The 25,560-nt window shown below is 37.9% G+C and overlaps 1 protein-coding gene across 3 annotated transcripts in view; it reads left to right on the forward strand.

Annotated features, from left to right (window-relative positions):
* Positions 1–25,560, forward strand: part of PRKCE (protein kinase C epsilon) — a 285,873-nt gene that overhangs the window by 148,107 nt on the left and 112,206 nt on the right. The window lies entirely within an intron of this gene.

Here is a 25,560-nt window from a genome sequence, read left to right on the forward strand (position 1 = left end):
GCTTCTTCACGAACTAGTTCATATATAGCATATCAGAAAAATGATCCAACTGTTTTTGACAGAGTGACGGCAGTCACAGCTTACTCTTGTGTTTGGAAAAAAATCTTTAAAGAATCATGGGAATGTGCTGCTTGGGCGGTGGGGATGGGCATTAAGACAGAAACTTTGTCACCAAGGTGGTGATTTTGGTTCCTGACTATTCTGCCTCTGTCCTTTGGAGTGGGGCAGAGGGGGTAACCTGGTTCCAGCCATGCCTCTCCCTGCAGAGTCTCCTGTCATACTTATTATTTATGCCTTGGCTTGGAGTATGTCATATGGCAGAAAGGGTGGAAATTGCCAAATGAAATGTCTCTTAGTTTTAAAAAAAAGAAAATTTCTGTCCTCTAGTAGCAGTCTGCAATAGCAAATGTGGCAAGTAAACAAAGATAATGTTAGCTGAAATGTTCTGTGAATGTCTGCAGCATATTGTAATAAACTTTTCCATTATTGGTTTCCCCAAACAATTTGCAGTCTAACAGCACTGGAGGGCTGCAGTAAACAGAGAAGTTCAGCTCTGCATTGTAAATGTTTTCTGGAATAAATAGGAAATACAACATTTTTTTGAACAAGGGGAGAACATTCAAGTCAAGCCATCTCATTTCATTCACATTCCTTTGCCAAGTGTTTCCTTGGTCTGGCTTTCTACCTTCAGAGGTGCCTTGGGTCCAGAGGCCAAGTATTCTAGGGATTTAAATAGCATTTAGGTCCTCAGAATCTGGGCCACATTTGGGATGCTGTTCTGTGCACCAGAAGTGATATGAAAAAATGCATCAAATTGGAGTGAATGAAGGAACAAAAAGAGCCATGACTGCTTTGTGGCTCAAAAGCAGAGGGAGAAATCCAAGCACGAATGTTCTGAGAGGCAGAATCTCCATTTGTAGATAAAGCTGCTGTGCTCTGCTGGCTTTTAAGCTTTCAAAGTGTTGGCATTCTGTCCTCTGTTTTTGGCTGGTGTCTTGGGATAGACGTGTGGAATGTGATGCAGCAGGGGGGTGGGAAATTGTAAAGGGATTGGAAGATGGAAAACAGAAGGAGTTGGCCCGAACTCACAAGCTGTGCTAGTTCCCTACTACAGGGTGGAGAAGTTGTTTCCAACACTGATAGGGAAGCTTAAGCTCCTGAATGGCAATTACCAGTGCAGTCTATAGGTAGAAATCAGTCATCAAACTGTAGCGGGTTTCCTCCTCTCTGTCACTTTATGCAAGCATTTTTTACTCACAATGCTGAGCAAATCCAGCTTTTCTTTTGTCTGGAGTTGTTTGAATCCACTGAAATAATAAAAGATTTCTGGGAACTGCTGCTTTGCATCATGTTTTTCCAAGTTGGTGCGAAGATACGGATCTGTCTCTAAGAGTCAGAATGCCTTAAGAAAAGAAACTGGATTAAAATTATTTTCCATTACTGACATTTCTTTGTCTGGTAAAAGTAATTTATTCAAGTTTTCAGGATAGATTCTCTCCCAATTTCATCGGTGTGTCTCAGAAATTTCCTTACCTCAGGAAGGTTACAGTTGTGGCATTCAGGACTGCTGAAAGAACATTTTTAGAGGCATCAAAAGCAGTTGAAGCAGTTCTCCCATATTGCTATTAAACGGCAGTTTAACAGCTTGGGCACTGAGGCCAGGAAGGGGCTGTTTGATAATGCAGGCTATTATGTGAAGTTTCCAGTTTGAGACTGTTTTCCTTTTATTTGTGCAAGTTTAAAGTCTATACTCTGATACTAGTCCAACCAGATGTCACCAAATATAAATAATGTATAGCAGGGTCCTGGTTTTGTTTGGGATTTAGGTTGCAGTGCTTCTGCTCTTGCTGGATACCTAGAGGGCAACATGAGGTTTTCTTGACTTCAGAGATGAGTGCTGGCAGATAGGACATGATAAAATTTAACTCTTGTTTCAAAACTTCTCAGGAGCATGTGCAAAACTACGTTTTGCCATCCTGAGGCTCATAAGCCAAGATTTTCCTGCTTTTGGAAGGGTGAATGACAGCTGAAAAACAGAAGTGATCTGAAAAAGCAGTATTCCTCCTCTCTCTGCAGGGTAGAAAAAGCAGAGCTGGGTAATGCTGCTTTTCAGCAAGAACCACCCCAACCATCACCTCAAATATCACAACCTGTTAGTCTCAAAGGGGATCTTGATTTTCTAGGGCTCTGTTGGAGGAAAACTGAACAGTGGGACGTCAGTGTTACAGATGTTAAATTAGCTGGAGATGGTCAAATATGAAAGAGGCTAAGCAAATGTAAGAGCATTTAATTATGTAAGAGTGATGTACCTGTAATTGCATTTCTAATTAATACTATAATTAATATTAATATTATATTAATTTTCTTGATGTTCATCTTAATACATCCTTTTTAAAGGGTATATTGGCAGTGCTTTTTGGAGAATCTTGAGAATGTACAGCCTTCTGCTTCCTGTTGGAAATCACACATTCTAAAAAAATAGCATGCAGCCTCATGTTGAATTGTTCTGGGAAATGAAAATGAGACTCTGTTTAAATGTGTACTGTAAACTGGCATAAGTTGGTTCTCTCCTTCGACCTTCTTGCACTGATTTTCAGTATGTTGATGCCCTGACTGAACCTGTCAGGCAACAGCACCAAGAGACCGAGGTGATGCTCCAGCAGAATTGACAAGATTATTTGTACTACTACTACAGGATTATTTGTACTACTGGCAGCATGGATTTATAATGGTCTAAAATGACTTTGTAACAAGAATCTCAGCGGGTTTTTTTCTATGAATTTGAATGCAAAACAGCTCTCTGTGACCAGTTACTAACGTTGCTTGTCTTGCTGCTGTGCAGCAGTTGACTCCCAAGTCATATGATTTCATGGAATTTGGATCTAAGATAACTTTTCTTTTTCCCTAACACTTTCAGTCAGAGGATACATCTGACTATCTAAATGCTTCTTCAATTACCATTCTCAAATTAAAGTTTTGTGTTTTCCTCTGTTGACGCCCTGTTTGCTTTTATATTAGTTGCAAGGTTTCAAAGAGATGTATAAACATTAGCAAAATATTTCACAAGTCACAAATTATGTGCAGTTGTTATTCTAGTACCGTGGCTAGAGAAATCTGAGACCTTGTGAATAATTCAGACGTATGTCATAAGGCTGCAAACGGGAAACAGAGAGAGCCTACACAGATGAGTGCTGTGAGCTCTGACTGACTTGGAGGTTGGTCCTGTTTTGAATGGGCTCCCAGCCAGATGACCTTTCAAGGTCTTTTCCAGGCTAAATTATTAATGCACGTGTGTGGTTGGGGTGCAGTGCCGCCTCACTCCTGGATGCAGTGTAGATGCATAAGCAAATAGCAATGGGTGAGGGTATTAAAGCTAAAGAGAAGCTGAAGTATTACATTTCTTTGTGTAATCCAGTAAGGAGAGACATTTTCCTTAAGGGTAGTTATAATCCAAATTTTTGTTGAAAATGCTAAAAATCAATTAAAATTGATTTCTTAATTCAAAAAGTCAATTAAAAAAACCTTCAACTTTACAAATTTAAACTTTTGTTCATTTTATAAGTGACACCAGTCAACCAGCAATTAATCATTCACAGTAGGAAGCTGGAAATTAATGCATTATACTATGGCTATGTCTGCTGAGCAAAACAGAATAGCTGTTTAATATAAATGTTTTCCTTTTGCTTTGGTTATGTTGAATTCATGTTTTAGATGTTGCATGTTTCTTTTTTTCAATTTTTTTTTTCATACAAGAAAATCACAGGAAGAATAACCGTAACATTCTGTTTAACTGCATGTCTCTGAACCTAGTTTAAGAGCCATTTGCCAACATGAACATTTTGTCACTCAGACACTGATAATGCATATACGCTCTCCAAAAATATTTATAACAGATTCCCATTGTAGCTTTTTGCTCCTGAGTATTTTATAGTAGTTCTGATTTGTGGAAAGAAAAGAACATTATGTTTCCCAAACTATTTTTAGTATTTTTTCATATGGGTTAATTCTTACTTTTATCACTAAACTTGCTGAAATCAGTAACCTGCCATGGGTATTCAAATAACTAAAGGGTGTTAATTTAAAATGTATTGATTATTGTTTTGCACAAGTTTTTTTCTCTGGTTTAAGTAGACTTGTACTTTAATATACTACAAATAATGAGGTGTACCACGATAGAAACAATGAAATATTCATGTAAGAGAAAACATTAAAACAATTTGTGATAGCAACAATACTACTGTTTTGTATTTTTGGATCTCAAAATACGTCCCAGAGTCTGGTGGATTAGCACAGCATCCAGCACCATGGGGTTGGACTTGTAAGGCAAAGCTTCAGTGCTGGAGGATCCAGTGTCAGCACTACTGTGTTAGCACTACTGTGTCTTTTGAGGGTTTTACTTTAGAGAAGCTCTTGTCTGCCTCAGTTTTGCTGGAAAAGTTTGTGCCCCGTGTGACCATTTGGTGATGTGGAGCAAAGCGTGGCAGATAGGGATGATCATATTTGCTTCCCAAAGACACACTTAATTTGTGATTAAATGCCGGTGTAAACACATTTTCATTCCCTGTAAGAGGGGAGCTTCATGCTGTCGTTTTGTCTTCTTGTACACACACCCGGAATCTTCTGATGATTATCATTTTGCTACAGACAACTGGTATATATGAATGCAACAAATCATCATCATCACAGTGCATTCTGGGATCTACATCTGTCATCAGTCATTCTTTTATTTTGCTGCAGTCTAGCTGAGGGCATTTTGATTTTTGTCAGGAAACACTGAGCAGCAGAAAAATCTCTGTTGAGAGGCAAAAGCATTATGTGCAATTATTTAAAGTTGTAAACATTAGGAGCTGCATTTAGAGAGCTGCACAAAAAGACTTTGAGATCCATTTAGTTGGATTCTTGGTTTTAGTTGCCAAACACACTATTTTTTTTAAATTGATGAGCTACATGTATATGTATTTTAGAAATTTTGCAGGAGGTATTCCCTGGAGCTTTGCTTCAGTAGATTTTCTGCCTGGTTTCACTTGAGTGAAGTAAGCTGCTGAAGCTTTCAGGCTCGTTCAGGAATCATCCTTTTGGGTTAGCAGGTTAATTGTTTGTCGTTGTTGTGGCAGGATTGTGCACAAGTCAAGGGGAGGGAGTCGTTTCCTCACTGTGCAGGTGTTGGTGTCAGGGCTGTGATGCTGAGCTGTGCTGGGGCAGCCGTGCAGGTCGCTCCCAGGGGCTGGGACAGGGCAGGGACAGGGCAGGGAATGTCTCTGTCTCTCCAGCCCCTGCTCTGCCCAGGCTGGTGACACTGAGGAGCACAAGACTTCCTGACTTGTGCATAGTGAAATACATCCTGTTCTGCCGTGGTCTTACTGTAGTATGAAACAGAGGAGAGAAAAGTAAAACAAACTGGGAGCTGATGCCTATTTACTAATCTAGTAAAATAATTAGTGATCTGTTTTAATAGTGATAAAAAATCTCTTAAAATTATGGATGGGTATATAAAATTTTCAATAAATGCTATTATTTTTAATGTGTTTTCAAATAAAATATTTCCAAATTTTCAAGCTAAATCTGGCATAAAAAAAATTGTTTGGAGGGTTTTTTTTTTCCCTGAAACTTTATTTACAATTAGATATAAAATAATCTGATCTTATTTTAAATTGAAGTTTCCAGTTGTACAAGCTTTCAATCTATAAAGCAGCAATTCAATTTGCAGCAGCTAGAATGCTCTGGGAAGACACGTACCTTTAGCAGCCCTGAGGGCTGAGTTACCCTGAGCCAATCCGTTTTTCATCGTCGTTATTAGGGGCAAATAATTGATTGTGCAAAGCCGGCAGGTTGCATGGGCTCCCCAGAGCAAAGCAGCTCCCAAGGTATTGCTGCTTCTGCCACCGTGTGGTTGTGCTGCTCGCAATCAGCGACCATTTTAACAAAGGTGCACTGCTGTGCCTTCCTTCAAAACAAACCATGCACTACCACGATTGTTTTGGTTTTGCTGGTCAGGCTTTAACGTAAGTATTTGTAAAGGTTAAACTTCAAATTACACGTTTAGGAGAAAAAAACCCCCAACAAAAAACCCCCAAAAAACAAAACAAAACAAAAAAAACCACCCAACAAGATTTTATTCAGTACAACGTTTCATCTGCTGGGATTTACTGTAAATTTCATATTTTTGCCTTAGCTTTTTCCCTGTTTAAAAAAAAGTAATAAACATGTTACTTTGATGTTTGAGAACACTATTAGGCCCTACATTTTATTGTCAGAACTGAAATTAAAATGTCCAAAACCTCAGTTGAACTGTACTGATTAAACCTTGCTTCTGTTTTCCCCATTTGCTGCATTATATTAAAAAGTTAGACGTTGCTTAAAAATACAGGAGTATGCCCACTGTCTATTTAACAATTTCCACTTCAGTGGAGAGATTTGTAGAAACATGTTTGCAGATGGTTCCTTAAGATTTTTGCTGCAAATTCCTTTTTTATCTATTCATAGGGTTCAAAATTGGACCCTCAATATGAAAACTAAGCTGCAAAGAGCAGACTTGGCGTGCTTTTTACAAGGGTATCTACTTGTCAGACCTATTGCTTTTCTTTCCTTCTTTCCATGCTATTTTCACATGGCTCCTTCAGATTTCTTGTCAAAATAACCAGCTGCCATAAACCCCGTGATTATTACGTAAGCCGTGCTGCTACTGAAATACTCATTAACATGGGAAGGTACATGTCATTTCACACCATGCATTGTCTGAAATTATAATTTTTGCTCTGAATAAGCTTTTTACTTTTACTCCCCTGTAATAAAAGATATTTTTAGTAGAAGGGATGAAACTGAGTTTGAATGTTGAAGTATGGGGTCTATGTGAGCAGGCAGATTTGAAAGGTGTAATTAAATCACTTAGCTCTTTTTTTATTAACTCTGCTGAGCGCTGCCTCTGAGGCTCAGTCATCTCCCTTCTACTGTTAATGTAGTTAGAATGTGTTCAATAATAAAACCTGATTCTTTTAATTGATTTTGCAGATTTTGAAACCTTTAGAAAAACCTTCTTAGGCAAACAGTCTTAGCAGTTGATTCTCTGCTCGTTCCTTGATGCTTGAAGCATTAGGTCTTATATTTATGTATTAATCAACAGAGTTCTGTTGTAGGATGTTTTTAGGTCATGGTTTGATAGACCCACACAACCCTCTGAAGACTTTCCTGGATGCATTTGAGTACGTTTCTGCTCTGCAGATGGACATCATGTGTACATATTGAAAGATTTCAAGACTGTTGTGTAAAATACAGTGAAAGATGCTGTGCTAAAGAAATAATGGTTTTTGCAAAGTGCTAGCACTTTCAGCTTACACTGGAAGCAAATTCCATACTGCTGAGTATTGCTTGGGCAGATAAGGACAGGCACCACAGCCAAAACGATTCAGCAAAGTTTGGAAATGCAAAAAATCCTTGATTTCAAGAGCCAAAATTACGATCCTTTTACATTTTCTTTAAACTAGGTCATTGAACTGCTCAGGAGCAAGTCTTCAGAGAATCTTTAAGTAAGTTCTGCTGAAAGGAAAAGGTAGTGCATTCACCTGAAACAAATAACACGCTCATTAATGCTTTGTGGGTGTGAGCTCTCTCAGCACAGTAATGTATTTTTTCATTCTGGTGTCCCTATTTGAGAAGTTCACTCTCCAAAGGAAACCCATTAAACACGGTGAAAGGACAACAATGAAATTAATAACAGCTTGTAGTGTCATGTGTCTGTGTCACAATATCCTAAACTAAACTTCTTTTATTAGTTTAAAATCTTTTTAATTTTACATATTTTTCTTCTCTACTTGTTTCTCAGGTGGTCTCTGCATGCAAATTATAGCATTCCTTGAAGGCAGTTTGGCAGGTTATTTATGACTGGGTGGAGAAAACCCAAATAATTGAAATCTTGTATCTATCAAATAATTTTTTAAAAATATTGCAATTGAAACATATAATTGAAATTTACCTTGAATATTTTTCTGAAAAAATAGTCCTGTTAGCTTTCCATGCTGAGCATACATGAATTTATGTGAGTGTCTGAGGGTAGTGTTTTTGAGCTACTTAGAACAAGTAGCATGAGTTAAAAAATAACACACTCTGCAGCTTATGGTTATGATAAAATACATCATCGTTCCAGATTACTGTCACAAGGCAAAGTGAGCTCCTAAAATTTCTGATTATATGTTGGATCATATCTTAAAGTCTTCAAGGATTTTAAAGTTTATGGAATATTTATGGGCTTTAGACTTAGGACTGAAGGGTTTGTTCAGCTTGGAGACTGGAATAATGGGATATTTGAATTGCTGTGTCCTAAGGTTTGGTTGTCTTGATTATGAATCTTCTTACTTTCAGAATGCTCAGAATTCTTGTAGCTCCTTTAATAATTGACTTTAATTATTATGATATTTTATCCTTTTAAACATTAACCTATTTCTTTAGTATTTAGACAGGCTTGTTTCCTGGGAATTGCCTTTCTCAGAAGTTCTTTTCTTATAATTTCTAAATGTTACTTCCAATTCTTAGTAATTCAGCAACAATTGGAAGCAGAGCACTGATTCATGGACTGTCACTGAACTGAATAGTCTTGAAAAACCTCAAGCAGTAAGAGCAATGTTTTCTGCAAGAGGGGAAACAAGACACTTCTACATTAAGTAGGATCTCTTAGGAGATTTGGTTATGGTTTCATTCAAGAGGCCCAATAGTTACACCTGTGTTTAACAGACACTTTAAAGGTGGCAATCACACTTGCATCACACTTGCAGAAGAGAATTTGCATTAGTAAAGTTTATGAGAGAGAGTCCCTGTGCTAGTAAATATGCTTTCTTCTGCAATCTTCCAAATTTCCCAAATCATATGTCATTATAAATTTCATAGGGAGTGGAGGGCACAGGGCATAGCAGAACTCTTTACATCTCTTCTGACATTAGATTTGACTGTGTATATATCTATAAGTGCCGATAAAAATATGCCATGTAATACATGTTTAAATAAAAATATTTTTGAATATTTTCTAATACTGTACTTCACTGTGTTAAACAGCCACACCCCTGTGCTGAAGGCTCCATTTAGGACCATTGGCTCTGGTCTGGGGAGATCCCCCAGCATGTGCTGCTTTGCAGCTGGGTTCCTGCAGGACTGGAGCCCAGCCCGAGCTGCAGGGCTCCCCAGCCCCTTGTATGTAATACATGGGCAGAAGTGCTGAGCCTTCATTTGAGATCTAATCTTACTGCTGCAAACGAGTGTTAAACTATGCCAGCACTGTGCTCAAAAATACTCATGTGCACTGGTCTTCCTTGAAGACTAGTGAATGAATCATGATCTGCTAGAAAGATGTGATAACCAAAAATAAACCAGAAAATCCTGAGCTCCTCTCATGAAAATTATTTCCTTTCACAGTAAACCATAATCAAATTTAAGACATTTTCTGATTTATCTGCCTGCCTGCCTACTTACTGCATTGTAAATTGTATCTGAAAATCTTGTCAGTTTTGATATAGACTGTTTTCTTGGCCTAGATAAGGAAAGGGGGAAGAGAAGTGGGCCATCATGGCCAACTCAGTGGAAGGAAAATCACAGCTTTTATAAGTGGGGTTTTAGAAATAGTTTTCTAGAAATTGGTTTCTAAGTTTTGTTCTTCCAATACTCAGAGATGGAGGAAAAGGGAGACCTGGTGTTTGACAGTGGGAGAAGAAAAAATTGATTGTACAAGAAATTTTATTTCTCAGGAGTTAGACTTATATGAAAGAATAACACAATTGCATGTAAATAAAAATATATTTTTTTTAATTAACAAATGAGTAATTTTTGCTGTAGTCTAGTATAACCTGCTACTTCATTTGAAATAGGAGGAAAATTTCTATTTTAATTTCTTAAAGAAGTCTCCTGCTTGCTGAGAGATTTTTGCTTTGCTATATGTAAGCTATAAAGCGCCATAAAAACCTGTTCCAAACAAGTGTTCTTCTGACAACCATTTCTTTCCTTATTTTATATGTGCAGACACAGATTACTTTTGTGTGAGCTTACAGCAATGTAACTCAAAACTCCTGGCAATCTATCAGAGTTGGTCCCTGACCAAGACCATTGCATTTCAGCATGTGTGCAGTTTGTGTCTGAGGGGGAAACAGCTGCTTTAGAGGCAGTGCCCCTTAAAGAAATGAGTGGTGGGCTGAAAGAGTTCCTGTGTTAGACCAGTGGTACAAGAGCATGTTAAAAAGGATAACTTACCAGGAGTATGCCAGTGGCTATTAATAGGAGTTCACCCTCTTGTGCCATGAATGGCCAGACAGATGATGTTCTGTAGTGTCAGCAGGAAGCTGCACATTTGTGAGAATAAAAGGAAAATGTGACACAGATAAAACTAGGGGTCTTCACTGGTCAGAAGGCAACTGTTCCTTGCATCTAGTGATTGTCCTATTATTTAAAAAAACTTGTGAATGCCCGGGTCAGTTTATTTTGATGGTGATTCAAAACATGCTTCTGGTGCAATGGTAGAGCCACACAACCCCTGCATTGCTGATGGCAGGCAGCAATGATTTGCTGATCTCTCCATACTCAAACTGGGTTCTTACTACTTTTGATTTGAGATGCAGCTTTCTTCTTATTTCTAAATAATTTACCATTCATTTTCATCAAAACCACAGCGCTGGCACAATAATCATAATGTTTCAATTGGCTTCTCTTAAACTAAGATTTATTTTTGCCCTTGGTTTCCAGGAAAACTTTCTATCCTGTTTTTCTTCCTTCTGGTAAAGATAAATGCAATGCAGAGGGAGGATCATATTAATGATTTTGTGTCTGTCTTTCCATCTAAGGGACAAGTGTAATCTGTGTTGCTTGCTGGAAAAGATACAGGAATAATCATTTTAAATAAGTCTAGATGCTGCTAATAATAGTGCTAATGCTTGCACAGAGGAATGCTTTCTTCCACCTAATGTTCTGTGTGGGCTGACTGAAAATCACTTAGTGACATCTAATTTTCTTGGCCTATTTCTATGATTTTTTCCCCACCATGGAACAAGGGGCATTGTGTATACTAAGATGGTGCTCCTGCATGTGGGAGAGGAAGCAAACTGATTGCACAATATGGACATGGTGGTCCAAATTCCCACATGGAGGCAGCTATACTGAATACCTCTGGGTTTGGATATAGGATTTAAGACACTTTTAATGCAGCAGAATTCAGACAGTTTCACTGTATCCTATAAATCTGTAATTTCTAGCATAAGTTTGTTGTAGTGGTTCCAAAAATACAGAATGAAAAAATTGGTAATTGGCAATTGACTGGTTCAGATTCATTGTGTGATATCAAGTTTTCAGATTCAGGGATGTTCCAAATACATCAAAGAGTAAGGTTTGGTTTCATGTGTTGGAAGGGGTATTATTGGGAGCTTTAAAAATCTTGAGGATTCATAGTGAAGACTTTTGTTTTAAGAGATTTTTGGAGTGCTCAAATCTTGAAATGCTGTGTTTCCATTTCCTTACATTTCTTTTCTACTTGTTAAAAAACATCTTTATATGCTTTTTCTCTTTGTTAAAGTCTTATTGTTATAGTTTTCCAGAAGTGGAATAAAGAAAAGGCCAGATTATAAATGTGGTTTTATTTAGTTTAAATTAGGGGGTTTTTCCACCTTCATTTGTATTTCTTAAAATGCCTTCAGTATTTTTATTTGGCAACTGTATGCTAATGGTAAAGGCATTTTTTATATTAAAAAACCAATTAGAGAAATATTTTCAACACATAAGAATGTATTTTTTATTTTCAACAGATAGTTACTAAAGAAAGAGGTTTCATAGGGTACATTAGCTCTTATTTATGAGATTTCTGATGGTAAAAATCTCTTTTTAGTGTGTGGGATAATCTCTTTCTTAGGATGTTTTTGTCTCCTTCTCAAGAAGATAGCACATTTTTTCTGAATTAAAATGATTATAATAAACTAGTTCATGACTGCTGTGATGTGTCATGGAGAGTCAAGTTAGAGGCTCCAGCCACAGAACAGGTGAAATTGCTTGAAGTTTTGTTTTTTTGGTTTGTTTTATTTTTTAAAGGAGCTTCTCTCTAGAGGTTCTTTTCTAAAGACAACCAGTGCTAAAAGGATTTTCTCGAGGAACTTCTGACACCTTCTTAGGTAATTCACACTGAGAGAAAGTGAGTGGGAAATCAAAATCCCTTTGAAACGAACTTGGAAATGCTGCCATATGTCTTATTCTTGAGATTATACAGGGTTGTTTTAAAAAAGAAAAAAAAATAAGAAAGAAATTCAGTCTACAGCTTTCAACTGCGACATCCTTCAACCAGACAGTTCTGGGATCTGTTAAATGAAATCTCCATCCACCACACTTTGCAACTTGTGAATTGATAGATGATACAGCTTCCTGTGGTGGTTATTTAAGTTTACCATGGGAACAGCTAAATCAGAGACAGCAGCAATAAGAAGGCACGGAATATATTTTTTCAGCTTACAGCCAGCTGACTTTCACATTCTTATTCAGCAACCTGATAAGGCTATGTTAAAATGAATTATGTAGTGTTTGAATAGGAGCAGAGGTGCTGGCAAAGCAAGGAGGACAGAAAGGTTTTGGGATAATGGGCTATGACCTGAATTTTTAAGGAAAAGGTTTTTTAAAGTGTCTACCATCTCTTGACTTGTTAATAAACAAAACAATAAATGGAATGAAGTTTTAGAGGGTTTTTTTTTTTTACAATTGCTAGAACATTTTGTATCTTTCCAGTTTGGACATGGACAATTAAGGTTTCTTTTTTTATCTCTACTGTAAGTAAACTCAGCCAGATTCTCCTGGATTTTATGTGTGTCTCTGTTCTCTGGCATAAGTGTAGAGCTGTAACCAAAGATAGATCTTATCCCCATGTGGCTATGCATTTAAAGCATTAAGTTGTACAAATAGTTGTCCTTTGTGCTGCAGGCAGTCTCCTTGTCATTCTCTTGGCTCTCCACAGATTTTGGTTGGACCCAATCCTCCTTGTGCTGTGCGCAGGTTTCCAGATGAGTTTTGTGCTGTCAGTGTTAGGGGAACTTACCTGATGCCTTAGAATATCTACAGGTAGTACCCCTGATGTGAAGACAGGGTCAGTGCTAAATGGAAAACAGATACAGCACTGGAATAATAAGAGAAAAATTAAATCTACAATCATTCCAAGAGTTGTTTTGTCTCTATTTTTAACCACCTTTTCTGGAGTAGGGAGAAAGTTCTTTGTATCCTGAAGAAGTATTTTACTTGATCTTTGTTCTGAAGAAAATAATTCAGACCTTTTTTTTTTTCTTTAGTTCTGTTTTCTCTCTCAGATACAGATACACAGCCCACAGGTTAACAAGTATTTAACAAATGTTAAAAGCGGGTTTTCTCCTGCACACTTATATGAAGTCTTCACATATATTTTGAAAGTCAACATTCAGTGAGTGCTGGGGGCATTTGTTAGTAGTGAACTGCTTTCTGTTTTGGGAAGCGAAAAAGGTGACTTGAGGAAGGAGAAGAACGAGAAAAGCTGACTTTCTGTACCTGTTCTTCTTCATAGACATAGTTTAAATTAGTTTTAACTATCATGAATCTAAAGACAAAACATCTATGGTGGGGTTTTTTTTAAGTTAGTTGTTTCAGTGAATTTGATTGGCAATATCTTTGGGAAAACCTTAGCAGTCTAACATATTTTCTTTCACCATGATAATATCCAATCTATTAGAGCACTGTAAGGCAGGTATTTAGATCCCTGTGGAAAAGGCATGGCTCTTGAGTGATTTTCTGTAGCTAACTCTGTACATGTATATCTGCTACTTCCTATAGATGAGCTTTTTGTAATTAGGAAAGTTAACTTTTCTGTACAGCAAATTAGTAGAAAGGAAATTAATTGATTAACAATAATTCTGAACTCAGATTGCCCTTGAAGTTCAGGCTATTGACAGGTGTGAGTTTATTGCTCACAGTTCATCCTACAGGGAGGAAAAAGAGCATTCTCTGATGTGCTCTCTTTGACCAGCCCTATGTTCCCTTTTATTTCTCCCTCCTTTTTCTTTCACATCCCATTTTCTCTGAGTTTTCTTTCTCCAAAGTGAGAGGCTTAAAGCTCTGTCAGATTCCGTTTTGGTCTCTCTTTTTTTTTTCCTCTCAATTGCCATGCTAAGTCACCTCATCATCCAACATCCCACTCTTCACACTTGCCAGCTGCTTCCATCAGTAAGTTTTTAAGCATTCCTGAATTGTACATCAATTTTAGAGACTATGAAAAACAAAATACATCTCAATCAACACATCTGTTACCTCTTTGAAGGCTCTTTGCCAATTCTTTTCCTCTGTGAGTGTACTTTTAATTAAAGATTTAATTTACCATAGGTCAGGTAAAACAGCTCAGATTCCTTCAAGCAGATGAGGCTTCAACATTTTTCTGAAATTCTGACTCAGTTAGAAATTAGGTGGCCAGTTAAGCATATTTTTGTACGCCAGAAGCACTTTGCATTTTATGTAAAAGTTTGAACCACATGCTCACCAAATCACTGAAAATGAGAAAGACACAAATGCATGTGTTTTACCAAAGGTTGGTGAATAAGGGCTATATGAACTTTGCAGCTAGGACATTTGGAATATAAAAAAATAAAGCAAAAGTCAGAAATAAGTACACTTTTAGAATTTTTAGTCTCAGAGTCTTGTCTTTTACCCATTTGTGTGTCTTATACAGTAAGACACAAAGTTAACCCAGCAGTAGTAGGTTGACCCCAACCAGGTGTCCACAAAGTCTCTCTGCCACTTCCCACTGTGACAGGACAGAGGAGAAGAGTACTACCAAATGCTCATGGATTGAGATAAGGACAGGGAAACAATGACTGTGGGGAGAGTGTTTTCAGGACAAAACATACTTAACTTGAGGAAATTAATTAAATGTATTGCCAATCAAATCAGAGAAGCATAATGAGAAATAAAACCAGATCTTCAAACACATTCCCCCCGCTCCTCCTATTTTGCCAGGCTCAACTTAAAACCCAAATCCTTTATATCCTCTCTTCCAGCAGCTCAGCAGGACAGGGAATGGAGGTTACATCAGTTCATCACACATTTTCTCTTGGGCTCTTTCCTACTCAGGGGAAGTCTCCTCACACTCTTCCACTGCTCCAATATGGGGCCACTCTCATGGAAGACAGACCGTGAGGAACTTGCCCAACATGAACCCAACAAACTGCTTCAGCATGTGTCCCTTCCACAAGTCCTGCCAGCAAACCTGCTTCAGCATGCACTTCCCTTGCTATGGGTCTCCACATCCTACTGGGGTCCTGCTCATGCACAGGCTTCTTATGGGCTCACAGCCTCCTTTTAGGCATCCACCTGCTCCAGTGTGGGATTGTCCATAGGCTGCAGGTGGATCCGAGCTCCACTGTGAACCTCCGCAGGGAAATAGGCTGTCTCATCATGGTCTTCACTGTGGGCTGCAGGAGAGTCTTTGCTATGGCACCTTCTTCCCATCCTTCTTCACTGAACTTGCTGTCTGCAGTGTGGTTTCTCCCACATATTCTTGTCTCTTTCTCTGCCTGCTGTTGCACAGTGGGGTTTTTTCTTTGCATCCTAAATACTTGAAGCCAGAGGTGCCACCCCTGCTGCTGATGAGCTCAGCCTCAGCTAGCATGGGTCCGTCATACACCCAGCTGGCATTTGTGGATATTGGGGAAGATTCTAGCAGGTTCTCACTGAAGCTGCCCCTGAAGCTTACCACCACCACCACCAAAACCTTGCCAGGTGAACCCCATGCTGCTTTGCATTGATGTATCCAGTGTAGAGAGACAAGAACAATTTTCCATAATATATTTGGGGTGGGATGTGGATTTGTGTCACATTTTTCAAGTGCTCCTCCATAACCTGAGGGCTGGATATGTGTTGCTTAATTTAACAAGAGCCGGGGTTTTCTCATGTGATGTGTATTTCAGCAAGCACACTGTACAAAACCTCAAATGCTGCAAAATTTTGCTGGGAATCCTAAGAACCTTGAGAGAGATCCCTTTACTGCTCTTTTGCACAAAGACCTGCAAAAAATCAGCATTATATTTATAAGTAACAATCTGATATTACAAATCAGAGGACATTATGGACCTGGTAGGAACTGCATGGTCGGACCCCAGTTCCTTTTCGAATGCATTAACACTCTGATCTCCTCTCATTGCTCTATTTTTTTTAGTGTTGTACAGGGTTTGAACAATAAAATAGTCTGTATATTGAAACCCAAAGCAAATGAGAAAGGCATTAAAGCTTCTCTTGTTTAATCTTGTCACTGAGAAAAGCTTCTTCTGCCAATAATAGGTTATGAAGGGATATCATGACAGGAACAAGGGGTCATCTCCTTGTTCCTGTCATGTGTCAATCACCTCCTCAGTCAAAACCTATATAATACATTCAGGTTCTACTGACAACACATAGACTTATCATCTGCAATTCCCTCGTGATGCTGTGTCCATAAGCCTGGCAAGGAAAAAGAGCATCCTGTTTAGCTCATGTGTCCATTTTTACCATGCATTAGATATATAAGATTAACATTGTGCAGGGCAGGTAAAGAGTGCTTTAAATATTGGAAAATTTCCATTGCAGCCCATGGCAGAGTGAATATGCTCTTTTTTATGGCCATATCCAGAAATGCTTTGTTGGACTGGGGTGTGAAAGTAGTATGCTGATAATAAATCATATTGAGTATTTCAGGATTTACTTAAGATATTTATTACTGTTTTCTGAGTGGAAATTTGTAGTAATGTATGTAATGTTGAAGGACATAGATGTGAGAATTGCCTTAATAGTGCTGCTTGTGAGTCAGAGATGTTCTTATTAAGCTTTTGTTGTGTGCTTGGGGGGGATATCAGAAAAGGAAAATTCCTCCCACGTCTGAAGAAAGACAGTGGAAGGAGGGAAGGAGTTCTTTTGCTGCTGAGTTTTGTCTCTTGCAATTGATTGCAAGAACTGCCCACTTAGGAAATGGGCAAGATGAGGCTGTTGGTAGAGGATGACAAGACTGTCATAACACAGTCCTTACTAATAGATGAACTAGAAAGAGTAGTGACGTGTTGGAACACTTGTTTAAGTGTGTTATGGGTAGTATATTGGGCCAAAAATGGAAAAAATTGTCAGATTTTTTTTTTTTTTGTGATAGCTACATTGGAGAACAGTCCTTTTGAGGCATAACACTAATATCTTTCACTTGTTTTGTTCAGTTCATCAATAGAGTTGTGAAAAATCAAATCCAAAGGTTTGATTGCTTTGTTTTAATATGTCATACTGCTTGGGGTCAAATCCTCTTTTGTTTATTACATATATAACTAAACCCATCAGTGGGTTTATCTACATGAAGGTACAGCCACACACTTACTTGTTTTTTACCACTTTAGTACTGTTGGAAGGGAAAAGCAATTTCCAAATTTTAATGTCTTTATTTTAATTAGTTGAAGAATAACATTGTTATTGCCTGAAAGTATATAAAAAAAAGTCTTCATTAATAAAATAGATCATTGCCATTCTCCCTGCCCTTGAAGCTTCCTCTGTCTTTCACAAGCATTTTTTGAGCAAAGTAATGAGGATTCTGTGCTTTTTACTTTACACCAAAATCAGTCAAATGGAAAGGATTCTTCCTGGTTGGGAAAAGGAAGCTGCTATGCAATTTCTCTGGCTGCCTCAGTTATTACATAGTCACTGTGGGAGGTTCTCTGAATCACAGTCAGTTCTGCACTGGGCTCCCCCTGCCCTGTGGAGGATACAAGCAAACAGTTAGTACTTTATTGAGAAACAAATAAAAAAAAATTAAAAAGTAAAACCACTTCTCTAATTCTATGTAAGATTTGACTGCCACATTTTGAATCTGTGTAATGTAGTCTGTGTAATGAGCAGGCTTGAGCTTGCTGAGGGTACAACCTTTATAAAACCATATTTTGAAAGCCATCTTCTCTGACCTATGTAGGTTATGCCCTCAATTGATCCTCAATGTGGTTATATGGAATTTTACTATAGAAATTTTAAGTACAAGGTTGCTTTGCTACATGCGTTTCAAAGCTTGGATAGAAACAAATTGTTGCTATGAGGATGGGGATCTGGAAATGGAATCAGCAGGACAACTTTGAGATTTAGTGGCTTAAGGCAGTAAGTGATTTTCATTCCCTTTTTTGCCTTCAGATACCATGACTTTTCTGTAGCTAGCATGTGACTGGGATATCCACAGGGTCCTGTGTAGTGCAAAGCAGTTTGTATCTTGCTGTGGCCTGAGAATCATACAAAATTTTGGCAGTCCTCTTTTCTGTGAGATCTTGCTCTGTCTCTGGCCTTTGCATGATATGCACAAGATAATGGCTGTCTTGCTACAGATACTTCAGTAGTTTCTGTGCTGGCAAAAACTTACTTTTTTAGGGTGCCATCACACATCCAGCATAACTTATTGCAAAAGGATTGAGGTTGAATATTAGAAAAACAGCCTGCCTGCCAGAGTAGTGAAACAAGATACACAAGTGTGTTGTGGAATTTCCCTCACTGTAGATTTTTGAGAACCATCAAAAAAAATGAGAGCTGAGGATGCCTGAAATACATGGGACACTTCCCTACTCCAGGAGACTGAGTTTAGGAATCTCCTGCCACTTGAGCTTCTGTTATTCTGGAAAGCAACAAAGCTAGAGTTGAACAAATAGTTAATAAACAACTTCTGAAAGAATAGAATCCCAGACACACAAGGTTCTGTTTGTATAATGTATGTAGCTTTTGCAAGTATTAGGAAGAGACTGCTGAACTTCTCTAATCTACCACAAACACTTGCTTAAAATAGTGTCATTTGGGATCTGACTGGTTTAATAGTTACCTCTGGGAAAAGAGCTTTGTCCTGAAGTTTTTACAATGCTTGTTTTCCTTCTTGACATCACAACACTGCTTCCTTTCCAGGAAGCTGACGAAAGCCAGCAGCTCAGGTGTTGACCCTGCAGAGAGGTCATTTGACCCTGCAGATCCTTCCATAGCCTGGAGCTCTGTTAAAGTAAGCATGGCTGTGTATGGCTGTGGAAGTTCACCTCCCACCGCAGCCCTGCCTGGGATGGTTTGTCTCACCCTCCTTTCATTGAGGACACAGCACAGCCAGTGTGAGGGTGTGTCACCAGAGCAGAGACCACCACTGCTGCCACCACAGGGGGCTGGGCGTGCTCCGAGGAGGGGTGCAGTCAAATTGCAGGATGTGACTGTGGGCTTGCAGCAGTGACAGTAGACAGGTCAAGTCCCAAGGATGGCTTTTCTGATCAATACAATAATCTGATCAGTTACAATAAATTTATAATAATAATCAAATATGTTATGTATATAGTTACTTAGAAGATTTTTCATGCCTTTTTACTTCTAGTAAGTAGTTGACTTAATATGAGATATTTCATTTTGTTAGTCTGTCAGGTGCTTAACATTAATAATGCTAATACCAGGCTGCTAACACTGCTCATTACTAACACTGTAACAATGTGATCTGACTCTTACTGACACAAACTAATTTAATTTTCTGTCTGCAAGTTTATCAAGTCAAGTAAAGCCACAAAAATTGTTCTACATTTTGTAAATTATTACTTTACATTACTAGTTAGGACATGAATAGACACATTAAATTTCATGGAGTGAACCTTTTCTCATGAATGATAGCTTTAGTGTTTGCCATATGTAGAATGCATTTCCAGTTCTTTAATTTCAATTGCAGATTTGTTGACATAAGGGCATTGTGTTTAGAGTGAGGCTGTTTGTTCCTCCTGAAAAATAAGTCCAAAAGACTGAAATAACATTAGTTGGCATTGGTTTTTGGTCCTGTTGCCTGTGACATCTCCTTTACAACTGAAAAAGCACTAATGTCTACGTTGTGGAAAAAGGTTTGGAAGTTGAAACTTTATTTTAAAAACCTTGAGATGTGAAATTCATATTTCAGAAAACCTGCCACATAGTGATACTTTCTGTGTGGTATTTCTACTGATATAACTTCCTTTGCCAAATAAATTGTACTATGAACATTGTAGTTACAAGTTGTTACATTGTTTCAGGAATCCAATTTTTATTTAAATCATTAATGTTACCAATAAAGAAATTGAGAGGAAGTAGGAGGGATTCATTTCTGATTTGTTTGCTTTGTGGATCTGACAGCTGTTTTAGTACAGAAATTGCTATATCCACCCTCCAAAATGAGGCCAGTACCCCATCATGCCTGTGAGGTCCCAGGGATATAAAAAGCAGACTGCATATTTATATCCATCCCCTACCTGGTCCAGTTCCTATAAAACAGAATTCTGTTTGTTAAATATAATTTTTGTTAAACTGTACTGTAGGGTCACTGAAGATGACCGTGTGTAATTCCATGTTGTTAATACTTTAAGCTTGTGTAAATTGTCACTAATTCTGTGAGCATTGTCGAGATCAAGTGCAGAAACTTGAGGGCTTATCTTGAACACTTTTTTAAGAAAAGTCTCTGAGTCATTTAAAGGAAAATTTTGTCTGAGCAGGTTTGGAAAGTAATCCCTCCTCACCTCAGCCTCTGCTGTAGCGAAGTGGATGGGCTGCAGCTGGGGCAGCACTGGGGGTTCACCCAGTCTCTTCAGGGACTTCACTCCTGGTTTTGAACACTTGGTCCAAATTATTACCAGCCACCAAGGCTGGGACATTTCTGAAAACTAAATTGGACTTCTATGTATTTGCTGAAATTGCAATTGCACCATCAGTATCTACAAGACTCTTAAGTACTTCTGGACATTAAGTCCTCCTTTATTAAGTGTATTGAATGTGGAAGTATTTCTTTGAAAAAATGTGGGGAGTTACTGTTGTCCCTTCAGCTTTGAGTGAGCTTATGAATGTGCTCCTAATAATAACTAAACATGTAGAAAAATTTTGAATCGTGTAAATAATCATTGGATAGCTTTATAGTGCTATTGATGTTTTGGTTTGGGCTCTTTTTTAAAAAAAAGAAAAGTAACGCCCTCAAACAAAAATATGTGCCTGTGACACCCCAAATCACCTCTATCTGTGTGTATCTCAAGGGAAATTTTAAAATACATATAGGCAGAATCTCTCTTTTAAACAAGAATTTAATCATTTAAAGGTAAGTATGTGTTTGAAGGCAGATACATTTGAGCCTCAGCCCATGCTTCCAAGCCACCCAACATCTTTGGGATGATATACTTTAAAATGGAATTTATTCTTCAGTGCATTTAGTAAATAGCTGGTGTTAGCAGACATGTCTAGACACATATATCTTTTAAAACTCACCCATTCTGTGAGCATTTTTTTCATTTCTTTAGTAGCACTCAGCATCTTTGTTAACAATACAGTGTTATTGAATTATCTGATTCTCCTATCAAATGAGAAATTTCCTGTTGGGTGTCCTAAATAATGCAGACTTGAGATACAGTAAGCAAAACATGTATACTTGATCTTTGTTTAAGAAGTAGTCTGGAAATATAATACCTCTAGAAAAATACATAGAAAAAATTAATGCTCTTTCTATGACTGTGGTAAACTATCTACATAATTTCTGTGCTCATCAGTAACAGCTTTATAATATCATATTATAGCATTTATATTACTTCTTTTTTTTTCTCTAAAAGGTATGGAATTAGATTGTTGCATGTGTTACTATTAAATAAGATTTTTCAAAAGAAAGGATATAGAAATGTGACTATATGGAGGTGTTTAGGTTTTGCTTGTGGTGGGTTTTTTGTTGTTTTGGGTTTTGGGTTGGATTTTTTTTCCCTTTAAAGTAGATTAAATTCTTAAATGCAAAATCCTGTAATGATTTCTGCCTGGAGAAATCTTAATGACAGAATGTATGCTTCTACTGTACTGCCCAGAATAGAGTTTGGGAATAATCCTTTGAGACCTTATTTGGATGCATAATGATCTGGTTACACTCCGTTCTGAATCCTGAGAAGTCCTGGACATTGTTTCTGCCCCTTCTCACTTTCCAGCATATTTTTAGACAAATTACCTCTCCTGCTTCAATCAATATCCTTCCTCTGTTTAGATATTATATAATGCTAAAACAAAAGCTTGATTTCAGTACATACATACTGGTTCTCTTGCAAGGGTTTGCCTGGCAGCATCACCAGTTTCTGAGTTACTGTCGTGCATGACCCACACTTTGGCTTTGATGGGGCTGAAACCATTTAACTAAAGCTTCATTGGTTTTTTTTCTTCCCCAAACACTGACAGTTTGGTAACAATCCCCTCCAGATTCAGGGAAAGGATCAGCATTGTTCCCGTTTAGCAGTCAGCATCATCAGCGATAAAAAATGCTGGATATCCCCTCTATTTATGTGTAAGCTCTCTTTCTCTTTTTCTGCCTTATTTTTTTGCATTTATTTGGTTGTTGTCAGAATTCTGTAAGTACTCAGAACACTGAAGATAAAACAGGGCTATGCAGGATAATCTTGTTGCAGTTAGTGCTCCACATTGAGCCCTTCTCATTTATGCTGCAACTGTTTTAGTATGAAACAAGACCTGACGTGGTTGAGCCTTTGATATTTGGTGTACAGGTCTTACTCCCCCAATCTTGTTTCTTTTGAAGATTGCTGAGCGTTATGCAGTACTTTCCTTTCTTTTAAATTGTAAGAAATTACTTTTAAATTGTGTCTTATAATTCATGCTTAATGGATACTACACAATGAACAGCATTAAATGTGGTTCAGACAGTTCATTTAAGCCTATATTTTGCAGGTATTTATGAGTTTTGTGCAATTTTTCATGCCAGATACTTCTGACTTTTATAACACTTCCCTTAGAGCTTGGATTTAAGCGTGAAAGTCTTTTGAGTCTTTAAAATTGTAGGCATTATGTATGTATGTACATGTCAGTATATAAAAGCAATTATATGCTACTGTTTTTCAAATAACTCGAGTTACTCTTGGCTACAGTGAAAAGAAGCAGTGGCATTACTGGCTATGGTTTTGAAATAAAATTGGTTCTAAATTTGCCAGTCTCAAGTACCATCATATTAAGCCTAAACTTAATGTGCTCCTTCGACAGCGTTCTCCATGAACACTTGGAAATTGTCATAATTTCTTACTCCATCTTCTAAAAATAAAATGTAAGAAATGCATTTAAAAAGGATAAACTGAATAGTACAGGAGACAGAAGGACTCAAAACCAAAACAGGGAACAGAATGTACATTACATAAAGAAACAGCCTTTACTGAGGAAATGACAAACCTCTGTGACTATTTAGTAGAAATACCATGAGAAGAAATGGTTTATATTGAAACTTGCTAATATTCTGACTATGAAAAATTCACTTCTCTGCTAAGAACAGAAATGCCATGCACAGTATGCAGTATGCTAATGGTATTTTCTAGAACCTAATACATACCTCTGTAAGACTTTTAAAAATATATTTTAAAGGCCAATTTTGTTTGGGATGCTAGTAGTTTCAAAAGAATGCATTGCAAACACTATATTGTCTATATCATACAGATGATGGGGGTTTTCCCAAATGCTCCCTCCTTTCTGCTAGCATTTACTAATCTTTGCTTTCCTGCTTGTAAACAATGAGAGATATTTGAGGAGAGCAGTGTAGCTCCCTTCCAAAGTAGGTGTCTTCAGACAGATAAATTAACATCTCTAGCATGACTGTTCACTATGAGATAAAAGGATTTTAACTTAAATTTAGCCTGTTGTGAGTTCTACTAGAAACGAATGGTTCACAACCTGGGTATGAGCCAGAACAGACATGATCATCTGGTTTTGAGTCACCTGGGTCAGTTCCTGTCTGATTTTATGCCTGTGGCCCAAAACAGCAGTGTGAATCACAGAATTGTTCAGGTTGGAAAAGACCTTTGAGGTCATCAAGTCTGCCTTTTAACCCAGCACCTCCATGTTCAGTGCTAAACCATGTACCTAAGTGCCATATGCACATGTTTTTTGAACACTTCCAGGAATGGTGACTCCACCACATCATGGGCTGCCTGTGCCAATGTCTGACCACCTTTTGAGTAAAAAGTTTTCCCTAAAATCCAGACTTACGCAAGATATGACAGTGTTTTACTTGGGGACTGTGGGGAAGCATTGCTTATATGTTTATATAGGGTCACAGTGAATAACTGGCTGAACTTAATGTTAACTTGAAGTTAGTGTCGAGCTTGTGGGTGAGCTAATTTCTCCTGTGACTTCATCTGCTGTGATGAAAGGCTCATATCTGGTCATCCAGTGGTCAGTCATGCACTGTAATGTCAGATGCTTTGTTAGCCTGGAGAAGAAGAGCATGAGAGGAGACCTTTCTGCTCTCTAGGAGGGTGAAATGACATGGGAGCTGGTCTCTTCTCCCAAATAACAATTGGTAGACGAGGAAATGCTATCAAGTTGTACCAGGGGAGGTCTAGATTGGAAAAATTTCTTTTAAAATTGTGTAAGCATGCATTAGAACAGGCTTCCTGGGGAAGATACCATTCTTGGAGATATTAAAAAGACATGTGGATGTAGCAGTTAGGGACATGGTTTAGTAGTGGGCTTGGCAGTGCTGAGTTAGTGGTTAGACCAAGAGATCTTAGAGGTCTTTTCCAGTCTTAATGATTCCATGATTCTATGATTCCATGCTGCTCTGAGCCCTCTAACCGAGTCCTGCTGCCGACTGATGAGGTGGGGATTGCACACAGGGGGTATGAGAGGTGAGGTGTGGCAGAGCCAATGCTCTCGAACACACAGCTCCTCTGTGCACTTCCACTCTAAAGCAGGGCATGGTGGATGGGTTTGGCCAAGTGCCAGTCTCTAGTGACAAAAGGGGGAACAGCAGACTGACAGCAGAGACTGTTTGAGGGCAACTGGCTGATGGACCTCCAGCATTATCCAAGATAGACCAAGAAAACTACATTTTCTAACTACAGTTAGAGGATCCTTCTCACACACAGTGATGCTATTTGTGTGGAAATGATTTTTGATAATCGAGGACTGCCATTTTATCTGATACTTTCAGATGCATTGCTTGTATCTGTTTTCAAGTCAGTGCATTTCTGAAAAGGATACCGTTTCATTATTTTATTTAAACTGTAATTGTTAGAAGGGAAACAACGGAATTTCATTAAAGAATTAAATAAAGAATTGAAACTAAATGTGAAAGTAGTTTTAAAACTTTGTTGGTAGAAACAGAGCAAACAAAAAAACCCAATGTCATGGTACTTCTTTTATGTAGCCAAAACAAAAGGAGGATTTTACATGCTCTGTAAAATTACAGGTGCTTTATCTGTGAAGAATTGCACTTAAGATTGAAAAAAAGAGAAAAACAGTACTGTAGACTGAATATCACATCAAATGTGTATTATGCACTGTCAGAATATCTTATCTTCTCACATCAGGTTGTGCATACTGTAGCAAAGTCTACAATCTGGATGATAACCAAAAGAGCAGATCTGTGTTAATATAGAATTATTTCCTATAATAGCTTTTAAAAGATTTCCAGTAGCTTTCAGTAAATCATTCAAGAAGCTGGAAAAATGAATCTTTTATTGGCTTTTCAACTATTTGTTACATATGCTTTGTGGAAGACAGTCTTTCTCTTAAGGAGCTGTGATATTTATTAGACATTAGAGTTTTGCTTAATCC

Source organism: Passer domesticus, chromosome 3 (genome assembly GCF_036417665.1).
Source record: "Passer domesticus isolate bPasDom1 chromosome 3, bPasDom1.hap1, whole genome shotgun sequence".
Lineage (NCBI taxonomy): Eukaryota > Metazoa > Chordata > Aves > Passeriformes > Passeridae > Passer > Passer domesticus.